This window comes from Bombus huntii, unplaced genomic scaffold (assembly GCF_024542735.1).
Source record: "Bombus huntii isolate Logan2020A unplaced genomic scaffold, iyBomHunt1.1 ctg00000270.1, whole genome shotgun sequence".
Taxonomy (NCBI): domain Eukaryota; kingdom Metazoa; phylum Arthropoda; class Insecta; order Hymenoptera; family Apidae; genus Bombus; species Bombus huntii.
In genome coordinates, this window is record NW_026099480.1 from 15,001 (window position 1) to 27,500 (window position 12,500).

The 12,500-nt window shown below is 44.7% G+C and overlaps 2 non-coding genes across 2 annotated transcripts; both read left to right on the forward strand.

Moving 5' to 3' along the window:
• The first annotated feature begins 5,639 nt into the window (after positions 1–5,639).
• LOC126877898 (small subunit ribosomal RNA) lies at positions 5,640–7,562 on the forward strand. The gene has a single exon (XR_007695433.1). It is a non-coding gene; the product is annotated as a small subunit ribosomal RNA (ribosomal RNA).
• Positions 7,563–10,922: 3,360 nt separating this feature from the next.
• On the forward strand, positions 10,923–11,077 carry LOC126877895 (5.8S ribosomal RNA). The gene has a single exon (XR_007695431.1). It is a non-coding gene; the product is annotated as a 5.8S ribosomal RNA (ribosomal RNA).
• Positions 11,078–12,500: the final 1,423 nt, after the last annotated feature.

Consider the following 12,500-nt stretch of genomic DNA (forward strand, 5'->3'; position numbering starts at 1 on the left):
TAGAATTTTTTCGCACCGTTACGAAAGTACCGAAAAACTCGAAATAACTCGCCAAAAAGCGTTATAACGTATCGAAATTTTGCGTGAAATCGTTACGTTTCGACGAAATCTAGTCGAAAGTAGCGATTTCACTTTATTTTTTTAAAAAATTTCATCCTCCGGACCAACGTGACCGGGACGTTGGAACTTAGAATTTTTTCGCACCGTTACGAAAGTACCGAAAGTTCAACTCGAAATAACTCGCCAAAAAGCGTTATAACGTATCGAAATTTTGCGTGAAATCGTTACGTTTCGACGAAATCTAGTCGAAAGTAGCGATTTCACTTTATTTTTTTAAAAAATTTCATCCTCCGGACCAACGTGACCGGGACGTTGGAACTTAGAATTTTTTCGCCCCGTTACGAAAGTACCGAATGTTCAACTCGAAATAACTCGCCAAAAAGCGTTATAACGTATCGAAATTTTGTGTGAAATCGTTACGTATCGACGAAATCTAGTCGAACGTAACGATTTCACTTTATTTTTTTAAAAAATTTCATCCTCCGGACCAACGTGACCGGGACGTTGGAACTTAGAATTTTTTCGCACCGCTACGAAAAGGCCGAAAGATCCCCTCCAAATAACTCGTTAAAAAGTGTTAGAAGGTACGAATATTTTTCAAGAAATCGTTATAACTCGATAAAATACGTCGGGATTAAGCGTTTATATCGTCGGCAGACGGATATAAAAACGTTTGGACCGACACGACCGGTCGTTGGAACATAGAAAAATTCCGAGCCGGTACGTTGGGACTTAGAAAAATTCCGAGGGCGAAAAAGTTTTTTCGAGTTTATTCGTTAAAAAGCGTTACAAGGTATGAATTTTTTTGCATAAATCGACGTAACTCGACGAAATACGTCGGGATTAATGGTTTATTTCCGTCCGAGAACGATTTTTTAAAAACGGACCTATGCGGCCGGTCGTTCGTACTTAGAAAATTTTCGGACCGAACACTCTTTTTCGATTAATTCGTTAAAAAGCGTTATAACGTACGAATATTTTTCAAGAAATCGTTATAACTCGATAAAATACGTCGGGATTAAGCGTTTATATCGTCGGCAGACGGATATAAAAAACGTTTGGACCGACACGACCGGTCGTTGGAACATAGAAAAATTCCGAGCCGGTACGTTGGGACTTAGAAAAATTCCGAGGGCGAAAAAGTTTTTTCGAGTTTATTCGTTAAAAAGCGTTACAAGGTATGAATTTTTTTGCATAAATCGACGTAACCTCGACGAAATACGTCGGGATTAATGGTTTATTTCCGTCCGAGAACGATTTTTAAAAACGGACCTATGCGGCCGGTCGTTCGTACTTAGAAAATTTTCGGACCGAACACTCTTTTTCGATTAATTCGTTAAAAAGCGTTATAACGTACGAATATTTTTCAAGAAATCGTTATAACTCGATAAAATACGTCGGGATTAAGCGTTTATATCGTCGGCAGACGGATATAAAAACGTTTGGACCGACACGACCGGTCGTTGGAACATAGAAAAATTCCGAGCCGGTACGTTGGGACTTAGAAAAATTCCGAGGGCGAAAAAGTTTTTTTCGAGTTTATTCGTTAAAAAGCGTTACAAGGTATGAATTTTTTTTGCATAAATCGACGTAACTCGACGAAATACGTCGGGATTAATGGTTTATTTCCGTCCGAGAACGATTTTTAAAAACGGACCTATGCGGCCGGTCGTTCGTACTTAGAAAATTTTCGGACCGAACACTCTTTTTCGATTAATATCGTTAAAAAGCGTTATAACGTACGAATATTTTTCAAGAAATCGTTATAACTCGATAAAATACGTCGGGATTAAGCGTTTATATCGTCGGCAGACGGATATAAAAACGTTTGGACCGACACGACCGGTCGTTGGAACATAGAAAAATTCCGAGCCGGTACGTTGGGACTTAGAAAAATTCCGAGGGCGAAAAAGTTTTTTCGAGTTTATTCGTTAAAAAGCGTTACAAGGTATGAATTTTTTTGCATAAATCGACGTAACTCGACGAAATACGTCGGGATTAATGGTTTATTTCCGTCCGAGAACGATTTTTAAAAACGGACCTATGCGGCCGGTCGTTCGTACTTAGAAAATTTTCGGACCGAACACTCTTTTTCGATTAATTCGTTAAAAAGCGTTATAACGTACGAATATTTTTCAAGAAATCGTTATAACTCGATAAAATACGTCGGGATTAAGCGTTTATATCGTCGGCAGACGGATATAAAAACGTTTGGACCGACACGACCGGTCGTTGGAACATAGAAAAATTCCGAGCCGGTACGTTGGGACTTAGAAAAATTCCGAGCGCGAAAAAGTTTTTTCGAGTTTATTCGTTAAAAAGCGTTACAAGGTATGAATTTTTTTGCATAAATCGACGTAACTCGACGAAATACGTCGGGATTAATGGTTTATTTCCGTCCGAGAACGATTTTTAAAAACGGACCTATGCGGCCGGTCGTTCGTACTTAGAAAATTTTCGGACCGAACACTCTTTTTCGATTAATTCGTTAAAAAGCGTTATAACGTACGAATATTTTTCAAGAAATCGTTATAACTCGATAAAATACGTCGGGATTAAGCGTTTATATCGTCGGCAGACGGATATAAAAACGTTTGGACCGACACGACCGGTCGTTGGAACATAGAAAAATTCCGAGCCGGTACGTTGGGACTTAGAAAAATTCCGAGCGCGAAAAAGTTTTTTCGAGTTTATTCGTTAAAAAGCGTTACAAGGTATGAATTTTTTTGCATAAATCGACGTAACTCGACGAAATACGTCGGGATTAATGGTTTATTTCCGTCCGAGAACGATTTTTAAAAACGGACCTATGCGGCCGGTCGTTCGTACTTAGAAAATTTTCGGACCGAACACTCTTTTTCGATTAATTCGTTAAAAAGCGTTATAACGTACGAATATTTTTCAAGAAATCGTTATAACTCGATAAAATACGTCGGGATTAAGCGTTTATATCGTCGGCAGACGGATATAAAAACGTTTGGACCGACACGACCGGTCGTTGGAACATAGAAAAATTCCGAGCCGGTACGTTGGGACTTAGAAAAATTCCGAGCGCGAAAAAGTTTTTTCGAGTTTATTCGTTAAAAAGCGTTACAAGGTATGAATTTTTTTTGCATAAATCGACGTAACTCGACGAAATACGTCGGGATTAATGGTTTATTTCCGTCCGAGAACGATTTTTAAAAACGGACCTATGCGGCCGGTCGTTCGTACTTAGAAAATTTTCGGACCGAACACTCTTTTTCGATTAATTCGTTAAAAAGCGTTATAACGTACGAATATTTTTCAAGAAATCGTTATAACTCGATAAAATACGTCGGGATTAAGCGTTTATATCGTCGGCAGACGGATATAAAAACGTTTGGACCGACACGACCGGTCGTTGGAACATAGAAAAATTCCGAGCCGGTACGTTGGGACTTAGAAAAATTCCGAGGCGAAAAAGTTTTTTCGAGTTTATTCGTTAAAAAGCGTTACAAGGTATGAATTTTTTTGCATAAATCGACGTAACTCGACGAAATACGTCGGGATTAATGGTTTATTTCCGTCCGAGAACGATTTTTAAAAACGGACCTATGCGGCCGGTCGTTCGTACTTAGAAAATTTTCGGACCGAACACTCTTTTTCGATTAATTCGTTAAAAAGCGTTATAACGTACGAATATTTTTCAAGAAATCGTTATAACTCGATAAAATACGTCGGGATTAAGCGTTTATATCGTCGGCAGACGGATATAAAAACGTTTGGACCGACACGACCGGTCGTTGGAACATAGAAAAATTCCGAGCCGGTACGTTGGGACTTAGAAAAATTCCGAGGGCGAAAAAGTTTTTTCGAGTTTATTCGTTAAAAAGCGTTACAAGGTATGAATTTTTTTGCATAAATCGACGTAACTCGACGAAATACGTCGGGATTAATGGTTTATTTCCGTCCGAGAACGATTTTTAAAAACGGACCTATGCGGCCGGTCGTTCGTACTTAGAAAATTTTCGGACCGAACACTCTTTTTCGATTAATTCGTTAAAAAGCGTTATAACGTACGAATATTTTTCAAGAAATCGTTATAACTCGATAAAATACGTCGGGATTAAGCGTTTATATCGTCGGCAGACGGATATAAAAACGTTTGGACCGACACGACCGGTCGTTGGAACATAGAAAAATTCCGAGCCGGTACGTTGGGACTTAGAAAAATTCCGAGGGCGAAAAAGTTTTTTCGAGTTTATTCGTTTAAAAGCGTTACAAGGTATGAATTTTTTTACGGGAATCGTTCTATCTCTATTAAATACGTCGGGATTAAACATTTTTATCGATTTTTTCAAAAAATTAGCGTTCGTCGAACTGACACGACTGGGATATTTTTCTAATTTTTTCGTTAATTAACGTTACAAGGTATATATTTTTTTGCATATTTCTACTTATTTTAACGTATTGTAATTGATTATAAACTTATTTTTTGTCCGTATTCGATAAAAGAGTATGTTTACTGATGCAATTTTTCGGTGAAAAAAAAAATTAATTTTTGGTAAAAATGCATTTCTATTATGTTAATAAAACGTCTGGTAATGTATTTCGATGGTTGGATATTGGCTTTGTATAGTAGTGATCGAGCGTTCGCGAGACTAAGTTCCAGCGTCCCTTCCGAACGGTACGTTGCTACGGAGGTTTTGCACCGTAAGCGCGCGGCCGCTAGCCCGGCCGGCGCCGGCCTTCCGGCTGGCGCTTTCGTATCTATAAGAGAGACGTCGAGCCGGACGGTTCGGTCGGAACAGCGTTGAGCGCGTGGCTATTCTACGGCCTCGGTTGAGAATTCAGTCACCGCTCCTCGAGTCTTAGTGTATTTTACGCTATTTCTCGACTGTTCCTCCGTTCTCGTTCTGGTTTTTTCTCTACACTGCTGCGCCGCGGGTCGCTGTCCTGGACGTAATGACCAAATATCGTGGCAAGGTTCCCCTGAGTCGGGAAGCTGGTGACCTGTGTGTACGTATTCTAACAAAAATTGTTAGATGCGTGTGTGCTTGTACTAACTGAGCATCGATTCATTCAAAAGAGTATAACCGTCTGCTTTCTATAAAAACTTCTGCTTTCGCAGAAGTATCCGATGAGGCGGTAGGAGCGTACTATCTTTGCGTAGTATGTCTTCTGCCGAAAATGTTCTACCGATTGAAAGAATATTCTTACGGTATGTCCAGCGCGACGCACTGGGATACGCGCTTGTTCGTTCAGCGTGAGGTGCGTATACGTGCTTTACCGCTAAGATATTCTAATAAGTCTTTTTACACGAAGACAGCATTATGGAAATGTTCCTTTAGAAGTACGATTCTAAACATTTTATATAAGACTATGAGAGAGAGAGAGAGAGAGAAGAGAGGAGGTGGAGTTGAGAATTACAAAGTGGCTGCGAGCGGCGTTCGAAGATTATTACTGAACTATGGGTGTATCTCGAACGTCGCTAGGAGATATATTTTATAGATATATCTATCTTAAGAACGAAAAGTCTCGTCGTACGGTGCTTACGTCCCACCTACGACACGAAGAGAACTTAAACGAAATTTATAAGAATTGTTATACGAATAAGATCCCTGGTTGATCCTGCCAGTAGTCATATGCTTGTCTCAAAGATTAAGCCATGCATGTCTCAGTACATGCCGCATTAAGGTGAAACCGCGAATGGCTCATTAAATCAGTTATGGTTTCTTAGATCATACCTACATTTACTTGGATAACTGTGGTAATTCTAGAGCTAATACATGCAAACAGATTCCGACCAGAGATGGTAGGAATGCTTTTATTAGATCAAAACCAATCGGTGGCGGATGGCTCGTCTGTCCGTCCATCGTTTGTTTTGGTGACTCTGAATAACTTTGTGCTGATCGCATGGTCATCTAGCACCGGCGACGCATCTTTCAAATGTCTGCCTTATCAACTGTCGATGGTAGGTTCTGCGCCTACCATGGTTGTAACGGGTAACGGGGAATCAGGGTTCGATTCCGGAGAGGGAGCCTGAGAAACAGCTACCACATCCAAGGAAGGCAGCAGGCGCGCAAATTACCCACTCCCGGCACGGGGAGGTAGTGACGAAAAATAACGATACGGGACTCATCCGAGGCCCCGTAATCGGAATGAGTACACTTTAAATCCTTTAACGAGGACCAATTGGAGGGCAAGTCTGGTGCCAGCAGCCGCGGTAATTCCAGCTCCAATAGCGTATATTAAAGTTGTTGCGGTTAAAAAGCTCGTAGTTGAATCTGTGTGTCACAGTGTCGGTTCACCGCTCGCGGTGTTTAACTGGCATTATGTGGTACGTCCTATCGGTGGGCTTAGCTCCTCGCGGGCGGTCCAACTAATATCCCATCGCGGTGCTCTTCACTGAGTGTCGAGGTGGGCCGATACGTTTACTTTGAACAAATTAGAGTGCTTAAAGCAGGCTACCTTCGCCTGAATACTGTGTGCATGGAATAATGGAATAGGACCTCGGTTCTATTTTGTTGGTTTTCGGAGCCCCGAGGTAATGATTAATAGGGACAGATGGGGGCATTCGTATTGCGACGTTAGAGGTGAAATTCTTGGATCGTCGCAAGACGGACAGAAGCGAAAGCATTTGCCAAAAATGTTTTCATTAATCAAGAACGAAAGTTAGAGGTTCGAAGGCGATCAGATACCGCCCTAGTTCTAACCATAAACGATGCCAGCCAGCGATCCGCCGAAGTTCCTCCGATGACTCGGCGGGCAGCTTCCGGGAAACCAAAGCTTTTGGGTTCCGGGGGAAGTATGGTTGCAAAGCTGAAACTTAAAGGAATTGACGGAAGGGCACCACCAGGAGTGGAGCCTGCGGCTTAATTTGACTCAACACGGGAAACCTCACCAGGCCCGGACACCGGAAGGATTGACAGATTGATAGCTCTTTCTTGATTCGGTGGGTGGTGGTGCATGGCCGTTCTTAGTTGGTGGAGCGATTTGTCTGGTTAATTCCGATAACGAACGAGACTCTAGCCTGCTAAATAGACGTAACTTATGGTATCTCGAAGGCCCCCGGCTTCGGTCGGTGGGTTTTTACTACCAACGTACAAACAAATCTTCTTAGAGGAACAGGCGGCTTCTAGCCGCACGAGATTGAGCAATAACAGGTCTGTGATGCCCTTAGATGTTCTGGGCCGCACGCGCGCTACACTGAAGGAATCAGCGTGTTTTCCCTGGCCGAAAGGCCCGGGTAACCCGCTGAACCTCCTTCGTGCTAGGGATTGGGGCTTGCAATTATTCCCCATGAACGAGGAATTCCCAGTAAGCGCGAGTCATAAGCTCGCGTTGATTACGTCCCTGCCCTTTGTACACACCGCCCGTCGCTACTACCGATTGAATGATTTAGTGAGGTCTTCGGACTGGTGCGCGGCCAATGTGATAAGCATTGCCGATGTTACCGGGAAGATGACCAAACTTGATCATTTAGAGGAAGTAAAAGTCGTAACAAGGTTTCCGTAGGTGAACCTGCGGAAGGATCATTAACGATACGATACCAAAAGAATTTGACTTGAACACATATAAAAACTATGAAATATATATCACAATGGTCGGTAAGGAGCCGTACTCCTCCTGTATCGACGAAAGTATATACGACGTATTAACAAGCTATATACTTTAACAAACGAAAACGCCAGGGAGCTTGGCAACCTCCGTTGGCACGAATAGAAATATTCTTAAGGAGGAGACGACCCTCCAGCTACGGAATTATACGAAGAGAAGGTGGCACTCTCTCTCGATCATCGGGATGAAGAGATATATATATACAAGTATAAAAACGAAATGCGAATGAAACTTATTCGAGGCGCCTGCGTGAGGTCGTAAACAGAAAGACCCGCCGTCTCCGAATAAAACATATAACATATAATATATATATATATATATGAAATTCTAATAAAAGGGAACTCTAGCTTCGAAAGAGCCAACAAAAGTTAAGGCTCGATATCAAACGAAAAAATTACGATGGAAACCAGGTGTAAAGAGAAATGCAGTCGTGGCGCCTGCGAGAGGCCGTACACAGAAAGACCCGCCGTCACGATCTCGTATTTCGTATTTGCATCGTGGAAACCGTACAAACGAAATATAAAAGTCCATGCAAACTAATAAGAAAATCTCTAAAGTGCCTCGTGTCGGAGTGATCATGCTCGCCTATTCTCTTCTATGTTTCGTGGTCTGTGTTGCGTTTGTTCTCCTCCTAGCAACGGGACATATCGAAGACTCCTCTTTGGGATCGAACGAAGCGTCTAGAACGAGTCGACGAGAGCGAAAGAACTTGTAGCGAGTCGCGCAGAGCGAAAGGATACCGATATACATCTTCGAAGGTTCTCTTCGAAGATCCATGGATACCTTCTGCGTCGACTTCTCTCGTCTCTTTCATCGAAACTCTCGTCGTTCTCGAAACGTGCTTCCTACCCAAAGGGCGTGTGCTCTTCGTATGTCGTTTCGTTCGAAATAACGAAACCACGTGTAACATACTCGTGGATCGGGTAACCTAGAACGAAGACGCATCGCGTGGATGTTGGCCCGCTATGCGACGATGACCGATGATGATGATGATGATGATGATGATATGATGATGATGTCGATGTCGACGACGACGACGATGAAGACGATGTGTAGCAACGATTCGTAACTAGTCTAGCCGAAGTTCGTTCAGAGGGGAACGCCGCCGGCTTCGAAGCCTCGATGTCGTGAGTCGGACACCCGTGCCGTCGCTAGAGTTTTTCAAACTCTGCTTCTGGATATTGGGACGAAAGACCGCTCGAGGACGACGACAGCCGTGCGTGCGTATCCCATCGAATTTTTTTTACACCACCTGAACGAGACTAAAGTTTCGTCTAGTTGATCGTCTACCGTCGCATAATGTATATTATATACCGTTCAGAGGGGACCGGCTGTCTATCCTCGTTGTCGTGAGTCGGACACACCGTGCCGTCGCTAGAGTTTTTCAAACTCTGCTTCTGGATATCGGGACGAAAGACCGCGCGAGGACGACGGATGCGAGTCCCATCGAATTTTTGACTTACACACTACCTGAACGAGACTTAAAGTTTCATATTATATACCGTTCAGAGGGGACCGGCTGTCTATCCTCGTTGTCGTGAGTCGGACACCCGTGCCGTCGCTAGAGTTTTTCAAACTCTGCTTCTGGATATCGGGACGAAAGACCGCGCGAGGACGACGGATGCGAGTCCCATCGAATTTTTGACTTACACACTACCTGAACGAGACTTAAAGTTTCATATAATATACCGTTCAGAGGGGACCGGCTGTCTTTCCTCGTTGTCGTGAGTCGGACACCCGTGCCGTCGCTAGAGTTTTTCAAACTCTGCTTCTGGATATCGGGACGAAAGACCGCGCGAGGACGACGGATGCGAGTCCCATCGAATTTTTTATTTAAACACTACCTGAACGAGACTTAAAGTTTCATATAATATACCGTTCAGAGGGGACCGGCTGTCTTTCCTCGTTGTCGTGAGTCGGACACCCGTGCCGTCGCTAGAGTTTTTCAAACTCTGCTTCTGGATATCGGGACGAAAGACCGCGCGAGGACGACGGATGCGAGTCCCATCGAATTTTTTATTTAAACACTACCTGAACGAGACTTAAAGTTTCATATAATATACCGTTCAGAGGGGACCGGCTGTCTTTCCTCGTTGTCGTGAGTCGGAGACCCGTGCCGTCGCTAGAGTTTTTCAAACTCTGCTTCTGGATATCGGGACGAAAGACCGCGCGAGGACGACGGATGCGAGTCCCATCGAATTTTTGATTTACACACTACCTGAACGAGACTTAAAGTTTCATCCAGTTTGTCGTCTATCATCTCATATATAATATACCGTTCAGAGGGGACCGGCTGTCTATCCTCGTTGTCGTGAGTCGGACACCCGTGCCGTCGCTAGAGTTTTTCAAACTCTGCTTCTGGATGTTGGGACGAAAGACCGCGCGAGGACGATGGATGCGAGTCCCATCGAATTTTTGATTTACAAGACACACACTACCTGAACGAGACTAAAGTTTCATCGAGTTTATCGTCGCATAACCCGTTCGGAGGGGACCGGCTGTCTATCCTCGTTGTCGTGAGTCGGACACCCGTGCCGTCGCTAGAGTTTTTCAAACTCTGCTTCTGGATATCGGGACGAAAGACCGCGCGAGGACGATGGCTGCGAGTCCCATCGAATTTTTGTTTTTTTTTTTTTTAAAAAAAAAAACACCACCCGAACGGAGATGTGTTCTATCTTTCGTCGATTTTTCATGCTTTCAGTCGGTCGCGTGGTCGCCATCCGTTCGGAGGGGATCGCCGGCTTCGAAACCTCGATGTCGTGAGTCGGACACCCGTGCCGTCGCTAGAGTTTTTCAAACTCTGCTTCTGGATATTGGGACGAAAGACCGCTCGAGGCGGACGGCCGCGCGAATCCCATCGAATCTTTACTATCACCCGAACGATGGAGAGATGCACGCGCGCTGTTTCTTGAATAATTGGACGAGAGAGTAGAATCAAACACATATATAACATGGGCTAGCCACCGTGCTTACTCGTTCGCGAGATCGTGTGCTGTACAGAGGATTCAGAATCGGGTGTATATATCCCCGTCGTTTCCTGACGAACGGAGCTTCGATCTCGATGGTTGTTATATATCATAATGTACTTTACGCCCGGCCGGCGAACGCGCGTATCTTCGCGCGTTCGTCGTTTTCTTTTTTTTTCGAACGTTTTTGTGTCGTCAATCCTATGGCGACTTCTGCGCGTTCGATTCCCGTTGGTCGAACGTGACGGAACTCGGCTTCGCTAGAACCGAGAAGAGTACATTTGAGTATTGAACTGTTGTAAATTTATAAAAGATTACCCTGAACGGTGGATCACTTGGCTCGTGGGTCGATGAAGAACGCAGCTAATTGCGCGTCAACGTGTGAACTGCAGGACACATGAACATCGACATTTCGAACGCACATTGCGGTCCACGGATACAATTCCTGGACCACGCCTGGCTGAGGGTTGCTCACGTAAACCTAAGACTGCTTGCGTTGCGTATCGTTACTCTCCGTATCTGTCTCTCTCTGTCCCTTCTTGCCTTAACAACCCGCCGTCGTTCTTCTTTATATAAGAGAACGTTTCAGAGTCGGACGAAGGTACAAGAACGAGGATACGAATAAGAGCGGACGGAGAGAACATACGCGACGTACGAGCGATTGTTGGACGCTCGTCGGCGTTCGTCGCGGTCGTGCAGAGACCGTGCAAGTCGTACGCATGCTCGATATATAATCTATCGTGTTCACGGGAGACTACGAAACTCTACCTCTGTCTCTCTCTGTCCCTTCTTGCCTTGACAACCCGCCGTCGTTCTTCTTAAAAATTATAAGAGAACGTTTCAGAGTCGGACGAAGGTATACGAAGGGATACGAATAAGAGCGGAGAGAACCGGTCACGGACCTGCGTGAGTGCTCGCGGCGTCGTGAGTCGTCCTTACGAGGGCGACCGCCCGCTTATGCACCGCTTCGTGTATCGGTTATCGAACGTATATACTCGTAGTGTTCTCCTCGTGACCGATTTTTTTTTCATATCAGGCGATATATGCTACGTTTGCCGGTGTTCGACGCACGAAGGTCCGCGCCCCCGACGTCGTCTTAAAAGAATATTATATTTGGCGAGACTGAGAGAGAAAGCAAATATGGGAACTCGGTCGAGAGAGGAGAGAAGAGAGAACCAAAAAAAAAACCTAAACTCGATGGCGTGCGAAACTTTGCCATAATCTACCGTCTTTTCTTAAGACTCTCGTACAGCCCCAGGGATCGAATGCCCACTCCGTCTCTTCGCGAAAGCGACTGACAACAACGAGGACCGTCGCATCGATGGGTCGTCGTTGCGTTTTACACGCTCTGTGCTTTTTTACAAGCCCCGAAAGTATCAGCCGTAGATCCGGGAACGCACACGCGAGATTTCTTCGAGCGCTCTGACGACTTAGGGAGGTATGATCCCCAGCGTCGCGCGGAGATCGGAGAGTACACGTACTCGTATCGGGACGAATTTTCCCCGTCGTCGTGTATCTCTCTGCCCGCGCGCCTGGCTCCCGAAAAGCCACGTTCGTCGGAAATCTTACATATTATATATGTAACGCGTGTGCGAACTAGCGTGTGTCTAAGATCGGCTATACACGGGTGCTGCTGTAACTACAAGCTCGAGGTGTTTTCCGCAGCGTTTCTGTACCCGAGGAAGATGCGCATGTGAGTCCGTTACGAAGTTGTTCGTACGGTCGTCGTCGTCGGAGAGATCGTAGACGAGGAAGAAGACGATCCCCTTTGGCGAGGCTCGAGAAAAAAACTTTGAGAGAGACGAGGTATACACGCGCGTACGACTATGTCGTGCGCGCGTGTGATTTTTTTTTTATGGCAATTCGACGCTTCGAGAATAGAGAAAAGAGAGT